Genomic DNA, 15473 nt, shown 5'->3' with positions numbered 1-15473 from the left:
AACCATCCAACAGTGGCTTTGAATTCAGTTAGTCCAAGACTTTCAGCTAGCTGATTAGTTTTCTCCATAAGAAGTGGACCACTGACAGGAAACTGTCTGCTCCTGACTTGAGAAAACCACCGAAGAAGAGCATCTTCTACCTCCTCAGCTTTTCCCGCCCGTTTTCGTTTCGTGTGGATTTGTATTGTTTTGCCAGTCTTCCAGAAGCTGGTCTTTCTGCTTCAAGATACGTGAAATTTGACTGGGATTGACACCATATTCTTTAGCAATAGATGCTTGACTTTGTTTTCTAATTTTTTAAGAACTTCTATTCGTTCAGCCAGTGTTAAAGTCTTACAGTTGCACCGCGACGACGACTCCAGTGTACACTCTAACAACATTCTTTCGCTTATTCTGTCTTTGGCAGTTAAAGGGGTTGTAAATTTGAAATCTTGTTGGTTGTCACGCGCCAATCGGCTTTCATATTCCATGTGCGCGCTTATGCGGAGTCTTTCCTGCAGAGGAGCGGTCTTAAACCATGCATATAAGCGAATCTTGCACTTATCAGTGGTGCGCTAAACCGAAGTTTGGCCCCATTAGATACTGATGGCACCAAAAACGGGACCGAAATACGGCATGCAGTTAAACAGAGCATGCGCTTATCCGATGTGCACTTAAATGGAGTGCACTGTATATTATAAAAATACACTATTTAAAAGAGAGGTATTGAATAATGAGGAAAGCATTTTGTATTGCAAATTGAAAATCTTTGATAAAAATATTTGAACTAGAAAAAAAAAGAAAAGATAATGAGGGCAATAACATATACCAGTATTATAAAAAAAAAAAAAGTGATACTGTATTGATTACCCAATAGCTGACTTCTCAGTTGAGAAGTGTTTTTTTGGGTGATGACTAAGTTACTGCATCTGAAAATAAAAAAAAAAAATTTGTTCTCTATACATCAAAGTTTAGTTATTTTGGCATGTGACTTGCTGCTTACCATCCTTGAAACACTAACTTTACAGCTATCTTCAGGTTCACCACTCAGAGGTCCATCCTGATGAAATATTACTGCACCTGAGCTTGTGCAAGAGACAGAGAGAGTCAAAAGGCAATGCTTCAAACGTAGCCCAGGCATGGGGTGCAGGCTGAAATTTTTTATTTTTTTTTAGGTGGGGGAGCGAGAAGGCATAACAAAAACAATAGAGAGGAACTCAAACAAAATCATATAAATAATTACAAAAATGAGTGGAGGTGTATTTTCAAAGCACTTGGAGTCCTATTTACCAAGCTGTGGCAAAAGGGTGCCTGTGGTGGCACTGGTACATGGATTTGTCACTTGCCGAGGCCCCCTTTTACTGCAGCGAGTAAAAAGCTGTTTTGCCCCCCCCCCCCCCACAAAAAAAAGAAATGGCCCTGCACTAATTGCAGGGATTGGCATGTGGCCATTCCTGGGGGAAGCCCTTACCGCCATCTATTTAGGTGATGGTAAGGGCTTCTGTGCTAACCTGGCAGTAACCAGGCAGCTTGTGGCGCTGCCCAATTACCACTTGGAAAGCCCCGGCACTACAAAAATGAAAAATATTTTTGTCACACCAGAAACACTGGAGTGGGAACCAGGGGTGTAGCTATGTGGGGCCACGGGGGCATGGGCCCCCATAGATTTGGCCCTGGCCCCCCTGCCGCCAACCCCTTCAACCCCCCTCCCACCACCAACCTTCCCCCGCTGCCATCGGGTACCTTTGCTGGCGGGGGTCTTCAACCCCCACCAGCCGAAGTCCTCTTCTCCGGCATGTCTGCGTTGCTGATCTGCAAGGGCAGGCTTCTGTTTCTGTGAGTCTGACGCCACCGCCCCCCCCCCCGCCATTTTTTACCTCCCTGCCGCCACCACCACCCTTGACTCCCCCCAGTGCCATCCCTTTCGACCCCCTCTTCCCGCTGCTGCCAACCCTCCCCCGCCGCCGGGTACCTTAGACTCACAGAAACAGAAGCCTGCATGGCCGCGTTGCTGATCTGCAAGGGCAGGCTTCTGTTTCTGTGAGTCTAAGGTACCCGGCGGCGGGGGAGGGTTGGCGGCAGCGGGAAGAGGGGGTCGAAAGGGATGGCACTGGGGGGAGTCAAGGGTGGTGGTGGCGGCGGCAGGGAGGTAAAAAATGGCGGTGGGGGCGGTGGCGCCGGGGGGGGGGCTAAAATGTGCCCCCTCACCTTGGGCTCTGGCCACCCCTCCTGCAGAAGTCTGGCTACGCCCCTGTTGGGAACTACTGCCAGTAATCCCGGCATTGTAAAAAGGGGTATCTTAGACTTACAAAGTTACATAGTAATCTATGGAATTTTGTAAGTCTAAGTGCTTTGAGAATGAGCCCCTTAATCACTCAGATCCAGGAGTAGGGAGCCGAACAGCCCCAGAGGCTCGTCCTTAACCCTAGACGCCAGTGTACCAAAACTGACGAGCAGGTCCACAATTCTGCACACCCACTTCTGCATCCATCGCTCCTGAACAGCATCTAAACTTACGGGGTATAACAAAAAGGCTGTAAAACTGGCCCTAAACCGCATTGCTATTGAAGCGCCTGGAGGGGGGGGGGGGGGGGGGGGGGGGAAGTGCAGAGTGACAGTCGTTTGCCCACTCCCACTGCTGTCTACAATGGAGATACGAGAGGGATGGTAGCCGGAATTTGCACAAGGAGACGCCCCCCTTTAGATTTGCCCCAGTCACTCTCCCAGCAGGGTTTCCAGGGCCCGCTGAGACCAGATCGTTGTCTCTTCCTCTTTCCTTTCAGCCTCTGTGACTGAGGACTCGGAGGGAAGAGGACCGCGTGACACTCGCTGCATCCGGACTCGCCGCTTCAGAGCCCAGCAAGAAGCGGGTAAGTGCTGTAATTGTGCCTGTCGGGAGCTGGGGGAGGGGCTTCCACTCCCACTCCCCTCACTCACCTGCACTGGCGGGTACTTGTTTGAGGTTTGGTTAAACGCCGGGTTCTCCCTCCGATGAGCTGAAGAAGAGAGTCTTCTCTTCCAGGTGCGAACACAAACTGGAGCAATTTGTTCTAAGCATTTTGACCCTGATGAGCAAGATGGCGATAGTCATCATTCCAGGGCTTTTGGGGACGTGCCCTCTCCTGCCCTCGGGGAAACCATCTGCGCGAAGCCACTGGATAGGGACTCTTGCAAAGCAATGGCAAGGGACAAAGTAAAACCGAAAGTTATGGATCGCAGATGAGAAGAGCAAGGCAACTGGCGTTGTAGGTTTCGCAGAAGTCAAAAATTTAGAGGGGCGTTTACAACTGGGAGAAGAACAGTTAGCAGGAAACGAAGGTGATAGTGCTGCTGCCTGTACATGAGCCTCAGGTGAGACCTCATTTGGAGTACTGTATACAGTTGTGGAGACCCACCTTCAAAAAGATATAAATAGGATGGAGTCAGTCCAGAAAGCCACTGCTAAAATTGTCAGTGATCTTCATTACACAGCATGTAGTGACAGACCTAAAGATCTCAATATGTATACTTTGGAAGAAAAGCAGCAGAGGGGAACTATGATAGGGGACATTTAAATACCTCTGTGGCATAAATGCAGTGGAGAGGAGTCTTCTTCAACTGAAAGGAAGCTCTGTAAGGAGGGAGCATAAAATGAAGCGGAAAGGAGACAGAATCAGGAGTAACTTAAGAAAATATTCCTTTACAGAAAGTATGTTGCAGGGGCATAGCCAGCCTTCCAATTTTGGGGGCATATTCCTTCCCTACCCCTCCCCACATGTGCACTAAACATGCCTTTGCTGGCGGGGATGCCAAGGCCCCACCAGCCAAATAAATACAGTGCTGCCGCTCCCCTCCTCCTTGTGCTGCTTCCTTCCTGCGAGGAGGGGAGCGGCGGCACTATTTGGCTGGTGGGGCTTGGGAGGGGGCCTGAGCCCAAAGTGGAGGTGCGCAGGCCCCCAAGGCCCCCTTCCCATGGCTATGCCACTGGTATGGTGTATGCTGGAACGGCCTCCCAGCAGCGATGGTAAAGATAAGGACTGTGTTTTAATTCAAGAAAGCATGAGACAAGTGCAGAGGATCTCAAATTAAACAACTTTTATTAGGAACTGGAAGTGAAACTTGAAAGTAACTTCCCAGAATATAAAACTCTGTTAAAGTATAATAAAAATCAGCTTAAGAATAAATTTAAAATGAGAAAAAAACACAGCTCGGACGTAAGAAATTATTAATGAATGTGAAAAAGTAATCCAAAAGTATGTTGTTTATTTAGAGGTCCTTTTACTAAGGCGTGCTAACGGATTTAGCATGCGCTAAATGATGTCACCCATAGGAATATAATGGTGTCAGCATATAGTGCATGCTATATCCGTTAGCACGCCTTAGCAAAAGGACCCCTTAGATGTTTAAAGACTTCTGCATCCCCCTCCTCCCCCATGTGCTCTAGACTCTGAAGTATATGCGCTCATTCAGCTGATGGTAAATACATTTCTTTAGTTTTAAAAATGATCTGCTTCTGACATTGGGGGGGGGGGGGGGAGGATTGTAGGCAGGTTTTGTGTGTGCTGCTCCTTTGGGGGTTTGAAAACTTTTCCTCACACTCTCCTACTTCTGATTTCTGGCTTTATATGAGGGCTGTTGCTGTAGATATTTTTATTTGGGGACAGGCAGTGCCTTACCAAGGGCTGTGGCTGCACTGGGTGCAAATATGGAGAAGTGCAAAACAAGCTTCCAGTGAACTGTCTCCTCATTGGTGGTGGTAAAGCGGGCATGGGGGGGGAGGGAAATTGCACAGGACACAGCTATAACTTGGTTTTCCAACTTATCCGTTTTCGCATCCTGTTCAAACTTCTTCTACTAACCTATAAATGTACTCACTCTGCTGCTCCCCAGTATCTCTCCACACTCGTCCTTCCCTACACCCCTTCCCGTGCACTCCGCTCCATGGATAAATCCTTCTTATCTGTTCCCTTCTCCACTACTGCCAACTCCAGACTTCGCGCCTTCTGTCTCGCTGCACCCTACGCCTGGAATAAACTTCCTGAGCCCCTACGTCTTGCCCCATCCTTGGCCACCTTTAAATCTAGACTGAAAGCCCACCTCTTTAACATTGCTTTTGACTTGTAACCACTTGTAACCACTCGCCTCCACCTACCCTCCTCTCTTCCTTCCCTTTCACATTAATTGATTTGATTTGCTTACTTTATTTTTTGTCTATTAGATTGTAAGCTCTTTGAGCAGGGACTGTCTTTCTTCTATGTTTGTGCAGCGCTGCGTACGCCTTGTAGCGCTATAGAAATGCTAAATAGTAGTAGTAATAGTAGTAGTCTCCAGGATTTCATTTTCGGAGTTAACCACTGTTCATGCTGCATGAGTTTAGGCTGAAGCCAAGTAGTAAGAGTGGGAGGGGGCCAGAGCCCGAGGTTGGGGGCACATTTTGAGTGCCGCCTCACCTTCCCCCCTCCCCCCCGCCACCGCCTCGTGCCTCCTCGCACCCCTGCCCTCGCCTCACAAATACCTTTGCTGGTGGGGGTCCCCAACCCCTGCCAGCCGAAGCCTTCTTCAGCGCCGTGTCCGGTGCAGCCGCATTCCTGCCCTGCTCTTCTTGCTCCTCCTGTCCTGTGCACGCTGACGGTCCTCAGCCAAACCAGGGGCCCAACATAATTTGCGGGGGCCCAGGCCCCTGTGACCCCCCATAGCTACACCCCTGCTTTGTACGTATGAATTAACATATTACAGTTGAAGACTCCTGATGTAGGCACACTTGCCGAAACTTGGGTCAGTGTGAATGTTGTGATTCGTTTTACTGATACACTTGGAAGTCCCCGATAAAGTCCGTTGTTCTGTTTGCGGTTTGTCACTGCTTCTTCTTCATAATCGTGGATATCTGTGAGGAGGACTCCTTTACTTTCTTTGTTTGTGTTCAAAGTATAGACCCGTAAAGATACCAGTATGGTCTTGCTTTGCAAACAAAAGGATAGCATAAAATGATATTTAGGATTGTTAGGGCTCCTTTTTATGAAGCTCATTAAGCATTTAACATGGGAATTAGTTACCTTTAACTGTTAGCACACACCCACACTCACATTTAACATAGTGGCTTGACACTTAGGGGCCCTTTTACTAAGCGACATAGGCACCTTCGTACGCCCAACACTCGCCACTTTGGAACTACTGCCTGGCTACCGCATGGCCCGGGCGGTAATTTCATTTTTTATGCGCATCCACTACGTGCTCCGGAAAATATATTTTATTTTCCAGCGCATGGCGCTAACTGGCCAGTAGACGACATTGTACTCCCGCAGACGATTACTGCCCGGTTAACGCGTGAGACCTTACCACTAAGTGAATGGGTGGCGGTAAGGTCTCAGGCCCAAAATGGACGCGTGCCAATTTTCATTTTGCCGCATGTCCATTTTCGGCCAAAAAAAAGGGCCTTTTTTACAGGCACACTGAAAAATGGATCTGCACATGCACAGGCCATTTTTCAGCAACCTCAGTAAAAGGACCCCTTAGGCTCCGATGCGCAGAGCTTACTGTGCTTGCAATGTTTGATTTAGACCGGCTGTAGCCGGTCTAGCTTGCACATTATTTAGCGTCTAATCCACAAAGGGGTTCTCTCTTGCTTTTACTGTTTGTGGTAGCAGCTATCAATAATTCTATGCAAATATATTAAAATGAGCATTCCATGCGATGCACAGAAAGGAGCACCTAACTTTAACATTCAGAATGTTCCAGCAGGTCTGGAGCCGTCGTTGCCGGTGGAGAGGTCTGCTTGCATTTTTTAATAGTATCTGCACACGTTTGAAATGTGCCATGTGCAGTACTATATGTGTGTGTGTCCCAAACATAACAGTAGTGCTAAAAAGTTGTGGGGGGGAAAGAAAACTCCATGTGACATCACTGGACACACGCCTACGACTTGGTTGTTGCTTTTTTTTTTTTTCCTGGGCATAGAACATCGCTTTCCACAAAACTGTTCTGTGCATGTACTAGACGCTTTCCCTACCGAGCCGCTTGTAGAATTTCTGCACATCTCATTTGTATGCGATTTCCTTTGAGAATCGATCGCTTTTGCAAAATTGGTAATTTCAACTGCGGATATAGACACAATCGGTATTTAACAGCTTTTGAGCAGGACCTTAGTACACCCTAATTCCAGCAATTAACTGAGTCAGACCAAGGTTTATTGAGCCTAGCATCCCAAACTGATAAGTAGATCTATTTCCCGTAGTTTATTTCCAAGGGGTAAACAATGATTCTCCCCAGTTTACCTGGCTAATCATTTTTATGGGCTTTCCCTCCAGGAATTTGTTCAAATTTTTTTTTTTCTATGTTGGTTGTCTTGTCCACATCCTCTGGCATCAGGTTCTATGCCTTTAAATATTCACTGCATGAAAAAACTTTCTATGGTTTGTTTCCAATATGCTGGTTATTAATTTTATGGAGTGTCCTTTTGTTTTTGTGTTGTTTGACAGGTTAAACAATCATTCCGGGTTTAAACATTCTACTGCACTCATAATTTTATAAACTTGAATCATATTCCCTTTGTCATCTTTTCTCCAAGCTGAAAAGTCATAAGTGTTTAGCATCTCTTCATAAGGGAGGCATTTTATCTCCTTTATCATTTATCACCCTTGTCTGAAGCTTTTCTAGTTGCACTTCATCCTTTCTGAGATAGGACAACCAGAACTGCACACAGCACTCAAGGGGCAGACTCACTAGGGATTGATACAAAGTCATAATCATTTTTCAGTTTTGTTCTCCATTTCTTTTTGGGATAAACATTCTATTTGCTTTTCCGCAAAACTTATGTGGCAACCAATGATATAGTGAGATGTGATACATAAGTACATAAGTAGTGCCATACTGGGAAAGACCAAAGGTCCATCTAGCCCAGCATCCTGTCACCGACAGTGGCCAATCCAGGTCAAGGGCACCTGGCACGCTCCCCAAACGTAAAAACATTCCAGACAAGTTATACCTAAAAATGCGGAATTTTTCCAAGTCCATTTAATAGCGGTCTATGGACTTGTCCTTTAGGAATCTATCTAACCCCTTTTTAAACTCCGTCAAGCTAACCGCCCGTACCACGTTCTCCGGCAACGAATTCCAGAGTCTAATTACACGTTGGGTGAAGAAAAATTTTCTCCGATTCGTTTTAAATTTACCACACTGTAGCTTCAACTCATGCCCTCTAGTCCTAGTATTTTTGGATAGCGTGAACAGTCGCTTCACATCCACCCGATCCATTCCACTCATTATTTTATACACTTCTATCATATCTCCCCTCAGCCGTCTCTTCTCCAAGCTGAAAAGCCCTAGCCTTCTCAGCCTCTCTTCATAGGAAAGTCGTCCCATCCCCACTATCATTTTCGTCGCCCTTCGCTGTACCTTTTCCAATTCTACTATATCTTTTTTGAGATACGGAGACCAGTACTGAACACAATACTCCAGGTGCGGTCGCACCATGGAGCGATACAACGGCATTATAACATCCGCACACCTGGACTCCATACCCTTCCTAATAACACCCAACATTCTATTCGCTTTCCTAGCCTGCAGCAGCACACTGAGCAGAAGGTTTCAGCGTATCATCGACGACGACACCCAGATCCCTTTCTTGATCCGTAACTCCTAACGCGGAACCTTGCAAGACGTAGCTATAATTCGGGTTCCTCTTACCCACATGCATCACTTTGCACTTGTCAACATTGAACTTCATCTGCCACTTGCACGCCCATTCTCCCAGTCTCGCAAGGTCCTCCTGTAATCGTTCACATTCCTCCTGCGACTTGACGACCCTGAATAATTTTGTGTCATCGGCGAATTTAATTACCTCACTAGTTATTCCCATCTCTAGGTCATTTATAAATACATTAAAAAGCAACGGACCCAGCACAGACCCCTGCGGGACCCCACTAACTACCCTCCTCCACTGAGAATACTGGCCACGCAATCCTACTCTCTGCTTCCTATCTTTCAACCAGTTCTTAATCCATAAAATGGATGGTTAAAATGGGAACTCTTACAGCTTCATGAACTCACGTACTGTCTTGTTCCAGCTACAAAAGGGGAACAGATTTAGGGTGGGTAGGTTGGGTGAGATTGGAAGGTTTAAATATAAAATGATATTCTCCGAGGACAAGCAGGCTGCTTGTTCTCACTGATGGGTGACGTCCACGGCAGCCCCTCCAATCGGAAACTTCACTAGCAAAGTCCTTTGCTAGCCCTCGCGCGCCCGCGCGCACCGCGCATGCGCGGCCGTCTTCCCGCCCGAAACCGGCTCGAGCCGGCCAGTCCAGTCTTCTTTTGTCCGCACTCGGTACGGTCGTGTTTTCGCCGTGTCGAGCCCCGGAAAGTCGACCTCGCGCGTCCAATTTGTTTTGAACGTGTTTTTTTCCTTCGGGAAAGCTTTGTCCTAGTCGGGAAGTGCTCCGGAAACCCCCCGCCGGGTTTCGTGTAAATCCTCCCCGTACTTCCAGCTTTTTTGCCCCGGTAAGTTTTCTTTCGTCGTCGGGGTAGGCCTCTTTTCGGCCTCGGTCGAGATTTTTTCTCCCTCTAAATTTGGTGCTTCAAATTTCGCCATTTCGGCTTTTGATTTCGCCGGCGTGATTTTTCCGCCCATGACATCGAAGCCTTCCAGCGGCTTCAAGAAGTGCACCCAGTGCGCCCGGGTTATCTCGCTCACTGATCGACACTCGTCGTGTCTTCAGTGTCTGGGGGCCGAGCACCGCCCTCAGAACTGCAGTCTGTGTTCCCTGCTTCAAAGGCGGACTCAGGTAGCGAGACTAGCCCAGTGGAACGTGTTGTTCTCGGGCTCTTCGTCGGCATCGGCACCGGGATCTTCGAGTGCATCGACGTCGTCAGCGTCCAGACCATCTTCCTCGGCCGCCCCTGCATCGAGTGCATCGAGGCATCGGGCCTCTGCATCGGCGCCGAGACATCGGATAGCTGCATCGACGTCGGTGGTACCAGGACCTCGTCTGCTGATGTCGTCGGACGGTGGTGCATCGGGTGGAGTGCAGGTGAGGGCTGTCCATTCCCCTGCTGGTGGCGGTGAGCCCTCGGGTGGGTCTCCTCCTACCCTGAGGGCTCCTGCGGTACAGCCCCCCCGAGATCGACCTTCTTCAGTCTCGGCCCCGAGGAAGCGACGGATGGATTCGACGTCCTCCTCGTCGGTGCCGGGGAGCTCTGGTGACATGCTTCGGAAGAAATCGAAGAAGCATCGACACCGGTCTCCTCCCCGCGTCGGCACCGAGAGCTCTGGGTCGCCGAGGGATTCGGCACCCAGCAGGCATCGGCACCGAGAGGACCGCTCACCCTCTGTTCAGGAGGTGTCGATGCGCTCCGCTCTGGACAGCCCGGAACAGCCTCCACGCCCGGAACAGGTACTGACGTCGACGCCTGCATCGACCTCTCAGCCTTTCTCTGCAGCCGCTCTAAACGAGAGCCTCCGGGCCGTTCTCCCAGAGATTCTGGGAGAGCTGTTGCGCCCTACCCCTCCGGTACCGGCGGTGCTTGCGCCACCGGTACCGTCGAGCGTGGCGCCGGCTGGCCCATCGCCCAGGTTGAGGTCCCCGACGTCGGTACCGCGTGCGGTACCGACCGCGGCCACCTCCCAGGAAGGCTCCCCGACTACGTCGGCGGAGGGAGCTTCGCCGATGCGGGCGAGGGAGTCTACCTCTCGACGCCCCCATCGTGGACGGGGTTCCACGGAGTCGAGCAGGGCGAGGTTGCAGACACAGGTCCGTGAACTTGTGTCTGACACCGAGGGTGAGGCCTCGTGGGAGGAAGAGGAAGATCCCAGATATTTCTCTGACGAGGAGTCTGAGGGTCTTCCGTCTGATCCCACTCCCTCTCCTGAGAGACAGCTTTCTCCTCCCGAGAGTCTGTCTTTTGCCTCCTTTGTCCGGGAGATGTCTACGGCCATCCCCTTCCCGGTGGTTGTGGAGGACGAGCCCAGGGCTGAAATGTTTGAGCTCCTGGACTATCCTTCTCCACCTAAGGAAGCGTCCACTGTTCCCTTGCACCATGTCCTGAAGAAGACATTGCTTGCGAACTGGACCAAGCCATTAACTAATCCCCACATTCCCAAGAAGATCGAGTCCCAGTACCGGATCCATGGGGACCCAGAGCTGATGCGCACTCAGTTGCCTCATGACTCTGGAGTTGTGGATTTGGCCCTAAAGAAGGCTAAGAGTTCTAGGGAACATGCTTCGGCGCCCCCGGGCAAGGACGCTAGAACCTTAGACTCCTTTGGGAGGAAGGCCTACCATTCCTCTATGCTCGTGTCCAAGATCCAGTCTTACCAGCTCTACACGAGCATACACATGCGGAATAATGTGCGGCAGTTGGCGGGCTTGGTTGATGCTCTTCCCCCTGAGCAAGCCAAGCCTTTTCAGGAGGTGGTCAGGCAGCTGAAGGCGTGCAGAAAATTCCTGGCCAGAGGAGTTTATGACACTTTTGATGTTGCGTCCAGGGCCGCTGCTCAAGGTGTGGTGATGCGCAGGCTCTCATGGCTGCGTGCCGCCGACCTGGAGAATAGAATCCAGCAGCGGATTGCGGACTCGCCTTGCCGTGCGGATAACATTTTTGGCGAAAAAGTCGAGCAGGTGGTAGAGTCTCTCCACCAGCGGGACACCGCATTCGACAAGTTCGCCCGCCGGCAGCCTTCAGCTTCTACCTCTACAGGTAGACGATTTTTCGGGTGAAGGAAGACTGTTCCCTATACTTCTGGCAAGCGTAGGTACAATCCTCCTTCCCGACAGCCTGCGGCCCAGGCTAAGCCCCAGCGCGCTCGCTCTCGTCAGCAGCGTGCGACTCAGCAAGGCCCCGCGGCTCCCCAGCAAAAGCAAGGGGCGAGCTTTTGACTGGCTCCAGCAGAGCATAGCCGACATCCAAGTGTCAGTGCCGGGCGACCTGCCTGTCGGAGGGAGGTTGAAAGCTTTTCACCAAAGGTGGCCTCTCATAACCTCCGATCAGTGGGTTCTCCAAATAGTCCGGCAAGGATACACTCTCAATTTGGCTTCAAAACCTCCAAATTGTCCACCGGGAGCTCAGTCCTACAGCTTCCAGCACAAGCAGGTACTTGCAGAGGAACTCTCCGCCCTTCTCAGCGCCAATGCGGTCGAGCCCGTGCCATCCGGGCAAGAAGGGCTGGGGTTCTATTCCAGGTACTTCCTTGTGGAAAAGAAAACAGGGGGGATGCGTCCCATCCTAGACCTAAGGGCCCTGAACAAATATCTCGTAAAAGAAAAGTTCAGGATGCTTTCCCTGGGCACCCTTCTCCCCATGATTCAGCAAAACGATTGGCTATGCTCTCTGGACTTGAAGGATGCCTACACACACATCCCGATACTGCCAGCTCACAGACAGTATCTGCGATTTCAGCTGGGCACACGCCACTTCCAGTACTGTGTGCTACCCTTTGGGCTCGCCTCTGCGCCCAGGGTGTTCACAAAGTGCCTAGCTGTGGTAGCAGCGGCGCTTCGCAGGCTGGGGGTGCACGTGTTCCCATATCTCGACGATTGGCTGGTGAAGAACACATCCGAGGCAGGAGCCCTGCAGTCCATGCAGATGACTATTCGCCTCCTGGAGCTACTGGGGTTTGTGATAAATTACCCAAAGTCCCATCTTCTCCCAGTGCAGAAACTCGAATTCATCGGAGCCCTGCTGGATTCTCGGACGGCTCGCGCCTATCTCCCAGAGGCGAGGGCCAACAACTTGTTGTCCCTCGTCTCGCGGGTGCGAGCGTCCCAGCAGATCACAGCTCGGCAGATGTTGAGATTGCTGGGCCACATGGCCTCCACAGTTCATGTGACTCCCATGGCCCGCCTTCACATGAGATCTGCTCAATGGACCCTAGCCTCCCAGTGGTATCAGGCCGCCGGGGGTCTAGAGGACGTGATCCACCTGTCCACGAGTTTTCTCGAATCCCTGTATTGGTGGACGATTTGCTCCAATTTGACTCTGGGACGTCCCTTCCAAATTTCTCAGCCTCAAAAAGTGCTGACCACGGATGCGTCTCTCCTGGGATGGGGAGCTCATGTCGATGGGCTTCACACCCAAGGAAGGTGGTCCCTCCAAGAAAGCGATCTACAGATCAATCTTCTGGAGTTGCGAGCGATCTGGAACGCTCTGAAGGCTTTCAGAGATCGGCTGTCCCACCAAATTATCCAAATTCAGACAGACAATCAGGTTGCCATGTACTATGTCAACAAGCAGGGGGGCACCGGATCTCGCCCCCTGTGTCAGGAAGCCGTCAGCATGTGGCTCTGGGCTCGCCGTCAAGGCATGGTGCTCCAAGCCACATATCTGGCAGGCGTAAACAACAGTCTGGCCGACAGGTTGAGCAGGATTATGCAACCTCACGAGTGGTCGCTCAATTCCCGTGTGGTGCGACAGATCTTCCAGGCGTGGGGCACCCCCCTGGTGGATCTCTTCGCATCTCAAGTGAACCACAAGGTCCCTCAGTTCTGTTCCAGGCTTCAGGCCCACGGCAGACTGGCGTCGGATGCCTTCCTCCTGGATTGGGGGGAAGGTCTGCTGTATGCTTATCCTCCCATTCCTCTGGTGGGGAAGACTTTGTTGAAACTCAAGCAAGACCGAGGCACCATGATTCTGATTGCTCCCTTTTGGCCGCGTCAGATCTGGTTCCCTCTTCTTCTGGAGTTATCCTCCGAAGAACCGTGGAGATTGGAGTGTTTTCCGACCCTCATCTCGCAGGACGAAGGGGCTCTTCTGCATCCCAACCTCCAGTCCCTGGCTCTCACGGCCTGGATGTTGAGGGCGTAGACTTTGCCTCTTTGGGTCTGCCAGAGGGTGTCTCCCGCATCTTGCTTGCTTCCAGGAAAGACTCCACTAAGAGAAGTTACTTCTTTCATTGGAGGAGGTTTGCCGTCTGGTGTGACAGCAAGGCCCTAGATCCTCGCTCTTGTCCTACACAGACCCTGCTTGAATACCTTCTCCACTTGTCTGAGTCTGGTCTGAAGACCAACTCCGTAAGGGTTCACCTTAGTGCAATCAGTGCATACCATTACCAAGTGGAAGGTAAGCCGATCTCAGGACAGCCTTTAGTTGTTCGCTTCATGAGAGGTTTGCTTTTGTCAAAGCCCCCTGTCAAGCCTCCTACAGTGTCATGGGATCTCAACGTCGTTCTCACCCAGCTGATGAAACCTCCTTTTGAGCCACTGAATTCCTGCCATCTGAAGTACTTGACCTGGAAGGTCATTTTCTTGGTGGCAGTTACTTCAGCTCGTAGAGTCAGTGAGCTTCAGGCCCTGGTAGCCCAGGCCCCTTACACTAAATTTCATCATAACAGAGTAGTCCTCCGCACTCACCCTAAGTTCTTGCCAAAGGTGGTGTCGGAGTTCCATCTGAACCAGTCAATTGTCTTGCCAACATTCTTTCCCCGTCCTCATTCCTGCCCTGCTGAACGTCAGCTGCACACATTGGACTGCAAGAGAGCATTGGCCTTCTATCTGGAGCGGACACAGCCCCACAGACAGTCCGCCCAATTGTTTGTTTCTTTTGATCCCAACAAGAGGGGAGTGGCTGTAGGGAAACGCACCATATCCAATTGGCTAGCAGATTGCATTTCCTTCACTTACGCCCAGGCTGGGCTGGCTCTTGAGGGTCATGTCACGGCTCATAATGTTAGAGCCATGGCTGCGTCGGTAGCCCACTTGAAGTCAGCCACCATGGAGGAAATTTGCAAAGCTGCGACGTGGTCATCTGTCCACACATTCACATCTCATTACTGCCTGCAGCAGGATACCCGACGTGACAGTCGGTTCGGGCAGTCAGTTCTTCAGAACCTGTTTGGGCTTTAGGATCCAACTCCACCCCCCGAGGGCCCTGTTTGTTCTGTTCCAGGCTACACTCTCAGTTAGTTGGTAAATTTTTTAGGTCAATCTCAGTTATGTCCTCGCCGTTGCGAGGCCCAATTGACCAATGTTGTTGTTTTGAGTGAGCCTGGGGGCTAGGGATACCCCATCAGTGAGAACAAGCAGCCTGCTTGTCCTCGGAGAAAGCGAATGCTACATACCTGTAGAAGGTATTCTCCGAGGACAGCAGGCTGATTGTTCTCACAAACCCGCCCGCCTCCCCTTTGGAGTTGTGTCTTCCCTTGAACTGTATTGTCTTGCTACATACTGGACTGGCCGGCTCGAGCCGGTTTCGGGCGGGAAGACGGCCGCGCATGCGCTGTGCGCGCGGGCGCGCGAGGGCTAGCAAAGGACTTTGCTAGTGAAGTTTCCGATTGGAGGGGCTGCCGTGGACGTCACCCATCAGTGAGAACAATCAGCCTGCTGTCCTCGGAGAATACCTTCTACAGGTATGTAGCATTCGCTTTTTCTTCCAGTAATCCTTTTACCTTACTTTGTTTTCTGACTATTGTACATCTGCTGTTTTGTACTAATTTGCAAGTTTCAATAAAATAAATTTCACAAAAAAAAACATATGTTTTTTATACAGCCACAACACACGGCTGAAAATTTCAGTGTGTAATCCACAAT

The 15473-nt window shown here is 50.6% G+C and overlaps 1 protein-coding gene across 2 annotated transcripts in view; it reads left to right on the top strand.

The window, feature by feature from the left end:
* The first annotated feature begins 2771 nt into the window (after nt 1-2771).
* Nucleotides 2772-15473, top strand: part of TICAM2 (toll like receptor adaptor molecule 2) — a 40146-nt gene continuing 27444 nt past the window's right edge. Inside the window, exons 1-2 of one of the 2 annotated variants that reach the window (XM_030193503.1) lie at nt 2830-2849; nt 3002-3330. The gene's annotated coding sequence lies outside the window, so the exon portion shown is untranslated. Of the gene's footprint in view, nt 2850-3001; nt 3331-15473 lie in introns of both variants that reach the window. The other variant, XM_030193504.1, reaches the window with a different exon arrangement.

Source organism: Microcaecilia unicolor, chromosome 2 (assembly GCF_901765095.1).
Source record: "Microcaecilia unicolor chromosome 2, aMicUni1.1, whole genome shotgun sequence".
In the NCBI taxonomy this organism is placed as follows: Eukaryota; Metazoa; Chordata; class Amphibia; order Gymnophiona; family Siphonopidae; genus Microcaecilia; species Microcaecilia unicolor.
Note: the sequence above shows the minus strand (reverse complement) of the source record. Positions and strands in the feature narration are given on the sequence as shown.